This window comes from Siphateles boraxobius, unplaced genomic scaffold (genome assembly GCF_051911475.1).
Source record: "Siphateles boraxobius isolate OS27281-9 unplaced genomic scaffold, OSU_SipBor_1 19, whole genome shotgun sequence".
In the NCBI taxonomy this organism is placed as follows: domain Eukaryota; kingdom Metazoa; phylum Chordata; class Actinopteri; order Cypriniformes; family Leuciscidae; genus Siphateles; species Siphateles boraxobius.
In genome coordinates this window covers 3,666,406-3,681,933 of record NW_027508799.1, presented here as the reverse complement: position 1 = coordinate 3,681,933, position 15,528 = coordinate 3,666,406, and the positions used below count along the sequence as shown (strand labels likewise).

The window sequence follows — 15,528 nt, the reverse complement described above, 5'->3', positions numbered from 1 at the left end:
AGCAGCCACAGGAACCTCTGACCCTGGTGTTTCCCAAACTGGATCTTGCAGTGAGCCAGAACCAAGAACTGGTCTCCAGGATTCCCTCCATTCTGCCTCACAAAGGCAGTGGCCTCAGCCAGGACCTCCTCCTTACACCTGGCCCTCCCTGCCAACACGATCTTCCTCCTATTGGCCTCCTCAGTTGGCCCCATAAGGAGTCGACCCTCAGAGGTTCTCCGTAAAACCGGGTATGCATACATAATCTGAAAGGACACAGGCATAAACAGAACGTTACATAGCTGTCATATTCCAACTGAAAGTATTTTACTACAGCATTTGTTTTTTATGTAATTAATTATTATAATATTATAATAATTAATGATTATTATTATTATGAGCATAAGCATTATTGTTTTTTATACAACTGTGAATCACTTTGAATTGCCTTGTGTACAAATTGTAAATAGTGTGATGATCTTATTAATAAGAAAATAAATAACACTTCTTGGTACAATCTTGCTGGTATCATGCTATGCTTAAATCGTTTTGTTTTGTTTAGCTTTTGTGGCAGAGATTACTAAGAAACACCAAATATAACATAAAGGCGTTTATGACAACTCATAATAATATGATCATCAAACAGATCTAAAACTTAAAATGGTATATCAAATCGTTTTGGTATATCTTTTATAACATAGTTGAGAATCATTTGTTGAAACAAAAAAACACTTGTTTTTGCCTATTCATGTCTTTTTAAATATGTATAACATAGTATTTAAAAAGATAACATAAATATGTATACTGGTGTATAACATAGTATAGTATAACATATATGAATTAAACTTTTTTTTTTTAAAGGTTTTAGTAAAAATCTTCTTTTGCTCAAAATAATGTAATGAATGACACAAAAAAATACTAAATTAACAACAACAAAAAATTGTTTAAGGAGGATATAGCTTAATTAGCGGTCGGCTAATTATCTTGACAGTAGTGGCATGTTTTTTACTGTATATCATGGTAAAGTTGCAGGTTCACATGTACAGAAGAACACGTGTGCTATTACACGCTAGCTAGCTTTATTGGCATGTTTAATTGTCTAAAAACAAACACTGTTTATGAATAAATAATGATCGATTATACAGTTGTGAAGAATAGACTTACCTGTTGCAAAGATTGCAAAGATGACGATAATAATAGCGGTCGCCGATTGGTCAAAAGTAAGCCACACTAGCAGAGCCAGGAGAGAAACGCGATTGGTCAAAAGTAAGCCACAGGAGAGAAAGGCGATTGGTCAAAAGTAAGCCACAGGAGAGAAACAAAATTGGTCAAAAGTAAGCCACAGGAGAGAACGCGATTGGTCAAAAGTAAGCCACAGCAGAGAAACACGATTGGCTCACGTGGGCTTACTTTGGGCTTACTTTGGCTCAATCGGTAGGAAGCAGTAGGCGCAAGCGAGAGGTAGTGGGATCGATGCCTGCATTCTCCAGTGCTGTCCATCCTTTTTACGCCCCCCTTCAAGGGGCACTACCTAGATGAGCTCTTGCGGCTCAGTGCTGCCGAAAAAGTTTTTTCGAACGAGGTACTGCACACATTCCTGGCAAAAGCAGGTCCCACCGAGATTTGAACTCGGATCGCTGGATTCAGAGCCCAGAGTGCTAACCATTACACCATGGAACCTTGGCGTGTGTCAACTTTTCCCATGAGCAGCAGAGATTTAAGTCATTGAGTCCAGAAGCACAATAGCAAGGAGCAAATGAAGTCTTTGCTTTTTAAGCCCATGTTTCCCCAATTCCGACTCGGTTTGAGAGTGTCAATTTCACTGCCATGTCAGCAGTTGCGCATCACCTCTGTTTTTTCCCTCCCTTCCGCAAAGAACCTAAATAGGTTCCACCGAGATTTGAACTCGGATCGCTGGATTCAAAGCCCAGTGTGCTAACCATTACACCATGGAACCAACACACTCTGCTAGCTGGCTATCTGAGATGAAGATAGCGATGAGGCTAGGTGGAATCAGGTAGACTTAAAGAGGCGGACGTAGTTCCTCTGCCGAAACCCGGGATTGAACCTTTAGATCTTCAGTCTAACGCTCTCCCAACTGAGCTATTTTGGCCAGGTACTAGTGTGGTTTAGCCAGCAGGGATGTCTGGGAGACCGCCCGTAATTTTCGAGAAGAGCAGAGCGAAGGCCCCAGAGAGAAAATGAGTGGCCCGTACGGGGATCAAACCCGCGACCTTGGCGTTATTAGCACCACGCTCTAACCAAATGAGCTAACCGGCCTCTCTTTTGCACATTTTATCCCCAATTTCTCAGAAATATCCTGGTTGCCCTAATCAGGCTGAAGAGATTAAAAGCAAAGCCTAATAATGGGCTCGTCCGGGATTTGAACCCGGGACCTCTCGCACCCTAAGCAAGAATCATACCCCTAGACCAACGAGCCGAAACATACACCCTCCCTGCTGCTGCCGGGCCGCAAACATTTCAGCTTGCATGGCTTAAAGCGCAATTTTTTGATTAAATCTACAATTAAAAGGTAGCCAGTGCAAAGTTTCCAGCACAGAGGAAATGCGGCCTCTTTTTTTGTGGTCATTGGAAATCACGCTGCAGCACCTGCACACGAATAATGAGAAGCTTACTTACAGGAGCCTGGTCTGCAACACTGGACCCAGTTGATGTTGCAGGAGCAGAGGCAGCACTTGGCTGGACAGAAGGCTGTGGAGGAGACTGCAGAGGAGGCTGAGCAGGGCGCAGAGGAGGAGACTGCAGAGGAGGTTGGGCAGGGCGCAGAGGAAGAGACTGCAGAGGAGGCTGGGCAGGGCGCAGAGGAGGAGACTGCAGAGGAGGCTGGGCAGGGCGCAGAGGAGGAGACTGCAGAGGAGGCTGGGCAGGGCGCTGCAGTCCTGTGTGTGGCTGTAGTGAGGATGGTCCTGGTGCAGAGGGACAGGGGTTGAAGGCCTTGCTGGAAAGATGGGAGTTGCTCTTTCCAGTGGACAGGAAGCTCTGCAGGCGACTGGGACACCTGGCCAGGGGTCCACGATGCTGGAGGAGCAGGATAAAGGGCAGGAGCAGGGGCAGTAGCACAAGCCGGGGCAGGAGCAGGGCCTCTTGAGCCTGCAGTGGCTGGAGCGTAAAAAAACACAACAAAATTATCTTATTGTTTTAGACTTTCACTGCATGACTTTCTCAGCTCTGCTGGACAGCTACTGCGATTACAAGGTTTATTGCAAAGCATGTATGATTAGTAGAGAGATGACATGATGATGTGAAGATGGAAGGAAGCAGTGAAAATTATCCTGTTTTTCATCCAAGCACCATTAGAAGAAATGCAAGAAGAAAAAAAGATGGGATCAGCCAAGTGTGAAGCGAAGCAGACCAAACACTACAACAGCCACTTATTCCAAGGGGAGTGGGGGAAGTGTGAGATGACAAGAATGAGCTTCTTTCAGTGATTACGATAAAAAATAAAATAAAACCTTTTACATACACCTTTAAATGATCTTTTTTCCTTTGAGGATGTTCACTCAAAGAGTGAATGTAGATTGACACCTGAGAAGTGCCATTCCTCTGTGTAGCGACTGACCGAATCCTGTTTTTCTTTCACTACTGAACAAATATGAACACATATATGTTTAATTCACAAAACCTTGAATCATGTGAAATGGTGCCCCAATGTCTGCCAGCAGGTCATTGATTAACTCCATTTATGACGCATTGCGCAATCAAGAAACAGGTCCCGTTGTTCTCGAAACCCTCACGTGGTGCACACCACGGATGGACAATATGCCCTAAGGATACACACACACACACACCACACATACCCGCACACAAACGTCCTTTGTGTGCAACTTAGGATAGGAATGTCCTTAATGTATATAACACAGAATTGTATCTAACCTTCCTGTATGCATGCATATCTAATTAGTTTTGTCTTATTCTATAGATGTAATTGGAGACTGGTCTGTAACTTCAAATCTTAAGTGTATTTCTAACGAAAGATTACCTAACAGGATCATCTTCTGTAACTCTCCCTCTTGCTAGGTCATAAAACTTTATGACCCCCAAAAGGAATTCCAAGGGAATCACAGCTCCTACTTGAATTCTGATGAAGAAAGACTAATAGACTCTGCAATCTATATATAACCACTTAAGAAATGTATAAACATGAATTTGATCTTTCCTAGGTCATGGTAGCCGGTATTATGGCTTTATAGTCGTGTGAGTGAACATTAAATGTGTGTAATTCTGCATATGAATGTAACTTTATGTTTCTTCTACTCGTTCCGGCCATTCTTGGTACCTGTTTGACCGTCTTGTTTTGACTAAACCAGTCATACATAGGATATTACAGTAAAATGTATTGTTCTGTGTGTACAATCTTTCTGGCTAGAAATGACAAAATTTTATAGCATCATCAATTATCCTGACAAGACAAAGAATAACTTTTCCCGCTCTATTTCCTTGGTAACTTCACGTTCGGTGAACCTTTAAAACTTCCCGCGAGTCTGCTCGCCCCGGAAGACACGAGAGAACAAGCCTATAGCACCGAAGGACAAACACGCATACGACTCTGCGTTCCTCAGCAACACAAAGAGAACCATATACGCAAGTATAGGTTATTGATTTGATTTGATTGATGTGATTTCTTGTTGCCTCTCTAAGGGTTATTGTCTGTGATTTTTGCCATGCTGCGATCACCCCGGTGATCTCTCTCATCCTGACCGTTAGTTTCACTTTCTCATCCTCTATCTATCTCTCTCTCTATATATATATATACTTCACTCTCTCTCTCTCTCACTCAATCTCTCTCTCTCTCACTCCCGTTGTTATTCGTTTGTCTCGTTAGTTTTACTGTTTATTGTACATACATGTATCCCGGGTTTAAATGTAGAATTCTGTATCCATAGTTTCTTTTTATTAAAACCATTATATTCTTGATTGCTAATTGTCTAAAGTGCTCATTTTTACAAAGTCAATGAAGTGTTCGACCCTTTAGCTACAAAGCTTTACAATTCGTTACTATTTCAGTAACCTAAATTTTATAATAACAAGAAGGTGATTTTTTATGGCCAGAAAATAGCTTTTTTGGAATTATAAGAAAGAGATATTTTTTGTTGAAAATTGATAAGTTAATCTTACGGCCGTTTGCTGGACAAACAGATTGTTCGATAACTAAATTAATTCCATTTAAGGTTATCTCATATAATCGATCTGTAATAAGACTATTGATATATTAATGACGAACCATAACCCATTATGGTGATCATTCATATATACAATCGATCTATTTTCAGCTTCGATAATTTAACTGTAATGTGCAATATATTAATCATTCATGATTAATTATTAAATTCCCTATATATAATTTGAACTAATTTAATGTAAGACTCATTGTCGCTACAGTTTGGTGGAGATCGCGAGGCATTTCAAACTTTGTTTTATGAGCAAATTCAGTTTCAATCTATGAGTATATTGTGTATTAATTTTTTTTTTTTTAATGCGCGCTCCAGTGAAAGTCGCGCAACGCGAACCCACTGAAGAACTGATCGGCACGAAGCCGATCTCAGTTAAGCAAATCGACTCTGTGAAATATGTCTAACATGTGAACACTGTTAATTGCTAAATTAAACTGCATTTCATAATATTATACCTGTCCCTGTAAAGACGAAGCAAACTCTTTGCAGCTGGTACATGTTAATATTATTTAAACGCCTGATTAAGACGAGAATCTCTTTAGCAAGACGTAAATCTGATCGAGAGCGAGTTTCCTCTCTTCAGTGGTAAAAGGCCTTACATAATGTCGTTATTGAATTCGTGGTTAACCCAGTGATATTCAACAAAAACGGTAAACTCCTGGTCAAAATTCGTTTAGCTACCCAATTAAAGATCTGATACATTTAAATATAAATCTAATACATAAAAATGTTTATGTGAGTAACAACAGACGGAAATTCCTGTTGTTTCACATCTGCGTGTTTTCACAGCGAAAAAATCCTGTTTCACGCTCTTGTGCTGTACAGCACCGAAAGATCCGCAGAGATCTGCTTGTTTATTTGTGATTTATTGCAGGAAATCAGCGCATGACGCGAGCTGAAAGCTCTTAGTTTGAATCACATTAAAGTCGGTTGTAATTCCGCTTGCTAAACACCAGAGGGCGTCCTTTAAGTGTTTAGGAGTCTTGAATTACGCCCCGCCTTCTGACTTCAGCCTGCATGAGCGCAATTACGCCATCTTGTGGCCGTTTCAGATAATGCTCTCTTTACTGCTGAATTCATTTCCCTGTGAATTAAGGGAATTCATTTCCCTGTCTAAATTCTCAATAATTATTTGCATTTAGACCTTTGCTCGTGCGAATATTATTTTGTGTTAGACAAATTTTTCTGCTTTTGACTGGTAAATTTACTTTGAGTTTGGTTCAAGACAAGATTTGAATTAAAACTTAAACTAAATCCCAGCACAGCCAGAGAGAGCCCAAGTCGGCTCACTCAACTCTCCTTGTCTCTCTGTCCAATTCTGTTTGAATTGCCTATGTCTACTTTTCTCTTTTGACTATTTTATAGTTATTGACGATACTTTACTGTTGTCGTTAATTATTATAAAATTTTATCCTGATTTCTCAATCTCCTTTCACGCTTATTTTAATTTGGTTTTAAACCAGTTTAAATTTACATCGTGTTTGCCTGTAAGTCACTGATATCCATGTGGAGGAAACAGCGCCACCCTGTGGCCTTTCCCCCTAAGTCGGTATCACGTTTTTCCTCCTTTCACTCTGTTTTGAATTGTGCATCTATCTCATCTTCCCCTTTTTGATTATTTTATAGTTATTAATGATACTTTACCGTGTTATTAGCTATTATAGGATATCATTCTGATTTTCCTTTTAATTCTTTCCTGCTTGTTTTAAGTTTTACATTTAAACAAGTTTTGAAATTTGAATTTGAATCAAGTGTTCTGTTTACCCAGGCAAAGCACGGAGAAGGAGTACGCCCCCCTCGTGGTGAAACCCACTACTGCGGCCTGCTTCTTCTACCGTGTTTCAATCCTGTCTCTTCATATTTAGATTTTTATTATTTTTCCTCTCTTTTGGGTTAGGTTATTTTGATAATTACCAACATTATCATAATTACCTCTTTTTATTATTATTTAGTAAAACCTTTGACTCTTATTGCTACATAAATAATTACTCAATTTGGTTTAAACAAACAAGCCTTAATTCACTTTAAGCTTCCCTTGTTCATCCTTTTGTGTATCTATTGTAGTACTCCCTTGGTGATTTGAAGTCATCTCTGGTGGTGTTCCGGCCAGCAAGGTTGTCCGACCAGCGTTACCAACACTGGCTGTGTGTGAATCTCGGTTTCTTTTATCTCTGTCCGTCGTTGCGGCCCGCAGTGCTGACATCAGCAATTTGGCACTCCAAAGGTAGTCAACCAGTCCAGCCGACACAAAAGACAATTTCTGGGACCAGTACCTAAACCGGGGCCTAGAAAGAGGCCACTCCTCCGGGAGGGTTCTGGGGAACAGCCCAATTTTGTAGTGTTGTCTGGCGATTGACATCTTGGCGTTGCCGAGTTGTGTTTAAAGTCACAAAGGCTGTTTGGGAGGGCGCAACGCGACACAGAGTAATGGAGGGCCGAGGACACCGCGGTTCAGTGTTTGGGAAGCGCCAGGGAGGTTGACCATGCCACTGGTTCTCACCGGAGTGGACTCAATTCACCGCAGGTAAACTAAATTTAATAAAACCCATTCCACCTACTATGAGCCACAAAATACTAGATATCTCCCGGATATTTTAAGTGTTTGGCCCATCTCTTCTCCAAGCCACACCTTCTTAGGTTGCTATCCCGACAACCCCTCTCACCCGTAGGCCCTATCTTAAACCCTATCAGCGGTAGTAGGCTTAGGCCTCCTTATTCTCCCTAACACTTCCAGTGTTAGTATGTATTCCAGTTCATTTCAGACCTATTCATTTTCATTGTTTCCTTTCACTCTGATCTCTTCTATCTTTGTGTTCTGTTGTGATTTGTTTCTTTCATTTCACTTAGAGACAGTAACCTGTGAGAGCCACCAAGGAAGCTAAATAATAGAATAGAGTGACAATTACGCAGCCGGTGTCATCACGTGACCCGCTAGGCTACTGCCTGTCAAATCTCTAGTTCGGGTCCTTCGTCGACCCAAATCAATTGGCTTCGCTAACTGTTTACATCAGTTAGCCCCAAAATTCTCATGAACGGCATAGCCCGTATGAGTATAGCTTGTTAAGCTTAGAACGGACTTGCATTGGTCTCTTTGTTTGTGTATGTTGTGTTCCTCTCGCCCACAGTGAGCCAGTATGTTCCTGTCCTACAGTCATGGTCGAGAGCCATGACGACCTCCTTCCTGCCTAAGGACGCCGACGTGGACAAGCTGATGGCCCACGATCCGACCCAGAGCTACATCTACAAAGACTGGGCCAGAATCGTCGGAGGCATCGCACACAACCTCGTCGCCCAGGCAAGGCTCAGCGAACGGAGCAACATCGACCTGGAGCAGTAAGCAGCAGCGCTTCAGCTTCAAGCGGAGGAGGCCCGGAAGGACCAGGCCCGAACCCAGAGTCGCCTTGATCAGCTCCTCCCCGAGACCCAGAACCAGCGCGAGAAAGAGGACGACACAGATCCAGAGCTACAGAAACAAGTAGAAAGACTTCAAAATGCCCTGCAAGATCTTCGTCTCGACACAGACCAAAGAAAGCAACAGAGAGAAACGCCAGAGAGGAACTCAACGAGAAACTCCGACAAGGTGAAGCTCTCCTTGTAAGAGCAGAGACTGAACTAAAAGAAAGAGACGCTAAAGCCAAGGCCTGCAAAAACCACTTGCACGCAGCCCGAGTTGAAATCCACAAGCTTACTCAGCAGAGACACGATCTAAAAAAAACGAACTTGACATTGTTCACAGAGAGCTGAAACACTCTCATAGACTGCAGAATGAACGGGAAGGGGAAACGCACACCACAAAGTTTCCCCTAACCACCCGGTCCGTACCTTTCAGCCACAAACTCAGAGCTGAAAGGGGGGTTAAAAGCCCATTGCTCAAGATGTCACCAGCCAGCTTCCAGACAACCCCTGCCGCTAACCATGGCATGGCCCCAAAAGAACTCGACAAGCTGGCCAGAAACATCCCTACGTTTAATCCAGACCCTGCAGGAGGTGATGACATTCACTCTTACCTACAGGACATTGACTTTCACTTGCAAACTGTTGCCAACTTGACAGCTTGGGACAATTTGTACCTGCTAAGAATTACGTCTAGCCGTGACGTGCGCAGCTTCCTAGACCGTCAAACAAAGACTGTCAAAACTGACTACCAGCAGCTGCGACAAGCTTTGATCCGAGCATTCTCTGATCCAGAATCAGACCAAGGGCTCATCATCGCCATGGACCTCAAGCAGACAAGACTTGAAACCCCACAGACCTACTACGGCCGATTCCGACAAGCCTACTTCGGAGCACGGAACGAGCCAGGTATGGAAGAGGATTTCAACTTCAGAACTCTGTTTCTCCCAAATCTGCATCCCACAGTGAGTCATCACCTGGCCTGTTCACGGACCATGTCTGCCCAACAGCTACGAGACTTGGCCCACAAAGCTTATGTCAAGCAAAAGACTGTGTCCAAAAAGACTGTAAAAAACCACACCATCTTCCCTGTCTCTGAACACTATTCAGAGCTGACTCTAGAGGACGCCCCACAACACCACAGACCTTTGTACAGAGAGTCAAGACAGTTCCAAGCCAGCAGAGGGCAGCACAACCGCAATGGTGCTCGCCCGAAGCACCAGAGCGGGCGCTCTGAAAGATTCTGGGACTGGCAACACCCATCCAACAACCCAAGGGGTGGAGCCACCTGGGAAGCCAGCCGGCGACCCAGAAATAGCCGATCCCCATTGTCCGGAGCATCAAGCCCAGAGAGCCGGCATCGGAACCCCTCTCAACGTGCCACTGGTAAGCCCAAGTCTGAGCCCACATCAGATCAAAACAGTGCAGCCACGTAAGAGAGGGCAGAGATCCTGAAGGTGCTGAAAGAGCTTCTTTACAGAAAACTCGCAAGAAAGACAAACCACACATCTTATGTCTAAGCATAAGAACTGAAACCAACGCCCGGTCTGACTACCAACTGACTGAGCCAAGCACCCCGAACACTGCTCGTCAGCCAAAGACCACAGAGCTAACTGTCACATCACAAGGTGACAGCATCACCCAAGCTCCACAGCTGACAGCTGCACACCCTGAATGAGACAGCACACTTCCTCATATCAGGTACCACTATCCCAAGGTACCAGAAAATGCTGTTTTGGCTATCTGCACCCGCAGACAGCCACACAAACCCGGTCCTAACCACCCATTGATCGTCACACCTGCCCCAATGACAACATTCCTGGGCAACCTGGTCGAAAAGGGGGTGGGCCGGTAACTCCTCCTGAACATCACGTTGGAAAAGGAAGTGAGCAGGGAACACACAGCATCACATCTTACGGTGATCTCATCTCACCTTTTCAAAAAGACTCCAATTTCAAGCTAAGAGACAAGATCGAACTCTTACACCTCAAACTTGTGAACTGAGCGTGCAGTCATACAGCCAAAATGACATCAGGCTTGAACAGTTAGCTCACATTCACCTGACAATTGATTCTATGAGTCTGATCCACCCAGTGCACAAAAAAAAATTAACACTTACCCACTTCTAATTGGCAAAGACCTGCTAGATCGCTTTGAACCTTTACAGGACTTCAAACAACTGAAAGTTTGGGCTCAAGTGCGGGAACCCCTCCCCCTCCAGTCACACAGGCCAACCGAGCCAGACTGTCAGGTCACAGAGTTCACGGAAACTCTCACAGCCAGCCACGGGGACACCGTTCCAGCACCAGACCAAGATTCAAGTTCACCAATCTGCACATTTCAGCTCACCTAAGACTCTGATTCCTTCTGCCCCAAGGTCACAACTGACCTGCAGTTGAATGATGTAACCACTACTGACATTGTACTTGCACTATGGGCAGACAACTCAGCCATCAGTGTCTCACTATTCAATGCTCTCATTAAGACACACCAGACCTTCCTTCTGCCAGCAAGCGCGACCATTTTCCTTTAAACACGTACCCATCAACCATGGTTACGGCCAAAGGTGTCTGCGCTTTGAACCTGAACTGGAACCACCGGTGTCTGACCCATTACTTCCTGGTCCTTCCGGACCCGCCCCATGATGTCTACATTGGAGTAGACATCCTGACTCACCTCAAGGCTCATGTGGACATCATTAATGAGGTAGTGTGGGCCCCATTGACTTTACAGCCCCCTGTTGTTCCAACCAACACTGAGAACCTCCTGTCAGGTCAGACCATTCCTGAGGTTGGCACCCTAATCAACGAACAGGAAACTGTGATACCAGCTTACACCAAAGGGGTCGCCGTCCGGCTCAACATGCGTTGTGGTCAAACCCTAAACCACACGCTGGGCTTCTTTCAACCTTCACCCGAATGTGTTGAACTTGGACTCACGTTGGAAGCCACACCCCTTACTGAAGTGTCATCGCGTGTAGTCTACAACCTTTTCAACAACTGCGTGCCAATGGACAAAGACCAGGTATGCAGAACAGCACCAACAGTGGAGCCGTACCCAGGATTTGAGTCTCAAGTTCAGCAAATTCTAAAAGACGCTGACGCAATTAAAAATGATGCAGATCTACAAAGACTCAGACAAGTCCTTTACAAGTTCAAAGCATCCTTTGCCAAAGACTCTTTAGATTGTGGTCTCACCGAACTCCACACTGTGCGCATCCCAACGCACCCTAATGCTCCTCCCACTTTTGTCAGGCAGTACAAGATCCCCATCGCTAAACACGAACCGGTGCGAGAGATCATCGGATCCAGGCTTGAAAAAGGTGTCATCCGTCCATGCAACAGCGCCCATTCTGCCCCCATCTGGCCCGTCCTCAAACCAAACGGCAAGTAGCGACCCACCATTGACTGCAGGAAACTGAATCAACAGGTGCCACTGTCCCGATGGCCCATGACCCAGCTGGAGCAAGAAATACCCAGAATCAGAGGAGCCACAATCTTCTCAACACTTGATGTGGCCTCTGGATTCTGGACCATACCTGTGCATCCAGAAGACCAGCACAAGCTAGCATTCACGTTCGGCAACAGACAATTCACTTTCACCAGGTACCCGTTAGGCTATGCCACCTCACCTGCTGAGTTCAACATCTTCCTGAACAAAGCATGCCCAGATGCCAGAATGAGAGGTAACCTTATCTACGTTGATGATGCTCTCATGAAAAGCACAACAGTGGCTGACCACCTGAAAGAGATAGACTATGTTTTGAACCAATTATCCACTGCCGGCGCCAAGAACGCCCTCCACAAAGGACAGTGGTGTCGAACCAAAGTCAACTATGTGGCCCCACTCATCGGATCACAAGGCATCGAACCGCAGTCCAGCCATATTCAAGCTGTTCAAAACATCAAGCCACCCACCAACATGGGTGCTACAAGCTACAAGCTTTCTATGGGTGCGCAATTACTCACGGCAGTTCAGCGAAAGCAACTCAGACATTGCGAAACCTCTAACTGCCCTTCTGAAAAAAGACTGCCCATTTGTATGGACAGAAGTTAAAGAAAATGCCATCAATGAGCTAAAACGACACTTATGCACAGCTCCATGCCTGGCTTACTCTGACCCACAAAAAGAGTTCTATCTAGAAGCTGGGTTCTCCAACCACTGTCTCAGTGCTGGCCTGTACCAAAGGCATGATCAAGACAAAGGAGTCGTTACATATGCCAGCAGGACACTTCTCCCACCAGAGACTAAAATTCTCAGACTGTGAAAAAGCCCTGCTCTGCACTGTATGGGCCATCCAGAGATTCTCCAACTACATTGGAGCCCATTGGAGCCAGTGCATCCGAGATGCCGTGATCACCAATTCACGCATAGCCACATGGTTAATGGCCCTCCAGGGGCACAATGTTGAGGCACGTTATGCTCAAAATCACAAGTCTGCGCTAGGCCACGGCCTGGCAGCCTGCCAAAACTGCTCTGATAACACACCAGCTGCGACGGTGGATGTAGAAGAACCCCAACAACAACAACTGACCTGTCACAGGTACTTTAAAGAGAATGCGTGTCAAGGTATGCCCACAGCATACATCGATGGATGTTCCTACCACCATGAGGGCACCCGTCAATCAGGTGCGGGCATGCTGTAGGTAAATTACATAACGTGCCCACCACAATACTTCAAGTTGGGCCCGCAGTCATCACAATATGCTGAGGTAGCAGCCATTCTCATAACGCTGCACACCGCATTGACGTGTACATCAAAGAACTCCTTATGTGCACAGACTTTAACTATGCCTGACTCAGTTTCCCATACCAACTTCCAGGCTGGAAACAAAATGGCTGTAAGACTTCAAACCACATGCCTGTCACATACCAACACCGGTTCCAGGCATGCGATGACATCACAAGAACAAACAACATGATTGTCTACTGGAAAAAGGTGAAATGACACTCAAGGCAACCGGGCCTTGACAAAGACTTGAATGACCAAACCCATACCCTCACCAAGCCTGGCGCACTTTACGACTAGCTGTGGTCACTTCAAACCCGACCACCCACCCTGAAGTTTGAAGTGATTACACACAGCATAAGAACTTTACAACCGAAACTTTCTACCTCACAGCAGTTTACGCTAGCTCCGCTGTTTACAAACACAAACATAACGAACATGCGGGCTTCTGACACAATAAAGACTTTGCTTCACCACCTCTCAGACCCCTCCAACCAACCCTTGACTGCCGTCTACACTCACTGACAACCAGTTACTCAGAACACGACATGACACCAAGCACATGCTGCGTGCACAGAGCTACATTCTATGTGTGCACCGTCTGACACCACAACGCAAAGACGTGTAATGCAACGGCGCAAAGGGGGGATAAGGCCAATGTACGTCCATGACGCATCATGCGCTGCAAACCACAGCACCAGAGCCACTGACAATACACTGAAGCAAGCGACATGCCAGCAGCAAGAAGTGGCAAAACATGGGCCAAGGCAAGCTAAACCTAGTTGCCACCCATGAAATAAAAAGACTGCCCTGTCCAACCAAAGACAACCCTCGCTGGCTTTTTCCTCCCCTTTCTTTCTCTCTCTCCCTGTTGTCTGTACCAGGTTGCTGCTGTGGTTCGCCATGCCGTGCTGTCAGCCATCAAGAGGACAGCTGCCACTGAGATAACAACTGAGACTCCTGATCACCGACTGCAGGACCTACACCCATCAAGCGCATGTTCGACTCATCCAGCCCCACAAGGCATACAGAGCACACTACCCCAGCACCGTAGCCCAATACGGCTGGGCAAGTGCCCGATGGACAGAGGACTCCCTCTCTCACGCCAAGGCCAAGGTCGAACACATGTCCAACCAACTTGGGAAAGTGACTGTTACACAATCAGGACTCCTAAGCACCAACTAACACTCCAAACGGTTCCTGGGAGCCGTAGCTGCCGCCAGAACTCTGTTCGACACTGGTATGCCAAGTGTCCACACAGCAAACATAGCCACTGCGAAACAGCATGTGGTTGAAATTCAGACTGAACTTTCACAGCTAAAAGAGCAACTCACCACGCAGAGTGCATCTTTGCAAACCATCGGCAAGACATTGAGAGGAACGTGGTCATCCTCAACGCTCACAGCATCCTGCTGAATCAGACCATGAACTGCATGAAACCGCTGTTTACTGTCTTCCAGAATGACTTTGCCCAAACTCAGCTGGTTACAGCCCTGATAACAGACATGCTTGGGAGGTTAACTCCTCAAATGACAGCCCAGCCACGGGTAGAATCCCACCGTTCTTGAAACCCTTAAGCCTTGTGCTAACTATGCTGGTTTCGGCCATCACCAGGCCAACTGATCCTCTACAAATACACCTGGCCTACTCTCTGGGTAGCGCCATCCTACTCTACGTCGATCACGAGCAGAGGGAAGTGGATGTGCTCTTGAACCAATCCATCAGCGAGTCAAACCAAGTCTACAGACTTAAAGGCATTGCCAATGTCAGGTTTTTGAAAAGCAACACCCACATCAAGGCACGTATTCCAGATGTGGTGGCCTACCACGACAGCTGCACCTGGCCCCAAACCTGCACATGTGTACCTCACCAAATTCATTCACTATCTCTGCCCTAGCAAACCCTTCCTCAGAGACAACACTGAAGGAACCTGCGGGTTGCAACCCCTGGTCAGCGACACACGCTGCCCTGCCAAAGCTAAGCCTCGAGCAAAAGTCACAGAGACGCAAGCAGAGATTGTAGATGGCAGGTGGCTCGTTAACACACCTGTGCGTACAGCTACTCTCTCTTACCACCAGCATGACACAACCAGCCGTGTCAACATGCTCAACCACAGTACGTGGATTCAAGCCCCGAAAGGTGCCATATTCCACCTGAATGATCTGGCATTGTACCATCTTCCGAGCAAAGAGTACCAGACAGCACTGGAACTCCCATCCTTCAAGAACTACAACT

At 45.5% G+C, this 15,528-nt stretch overlaps 4 non-coding genes across 4 annotated transcripts; all 4 read right to left on the bottom strand.

Moving 5' to 3' along the window:
* Positions 1 to 1,587: 1,587 nt before the first annotated feature.
* Positions 1,588 to 1,659, bottom strand: trnaq-cug (transfer RNA glutamine (anticodon CUG)). The gene has a single exon. It is a non-coding gene; the product is annotated as a tRNA-Gln (tRNA).
* A 205-nt stretch (positions 1,660 to 1,864) lies between these two features.
* Positions 1,865 to 1,936, bottom strand: trnaq-uug (transfer RNA glutamine (anticodon UUG)). Its single transcript has one exon. It is a non-coding gene; the product is annotated as a tRNA-Gln (tRNA).
* Positions 1,937 to 2,185: 249 nt separating this feature from the next.
* On the bottom strand, positions 2,186 to 2,259 carry trnai-aau (transfer RNA isoleucine (anticodon AAU)). The gene has a single exon. It is a non-coding gene; the product is annotated as a tRNA-Ile (tRNA).
* An 88-nt stretch (positions 2,260 to 2,347) lies between these two features.
* trnap-agg (transfer RNA proline (anticodon AGG)) lies at positions 2,348 to 2,419 on the bottom strand. The gene has a single exon. It is a non-coding gene; the product is annotated as a tRNA-Pro (tRNA).
* Positions 2,420 to 15,528: the final 13,109 nt, after the last annotated feature.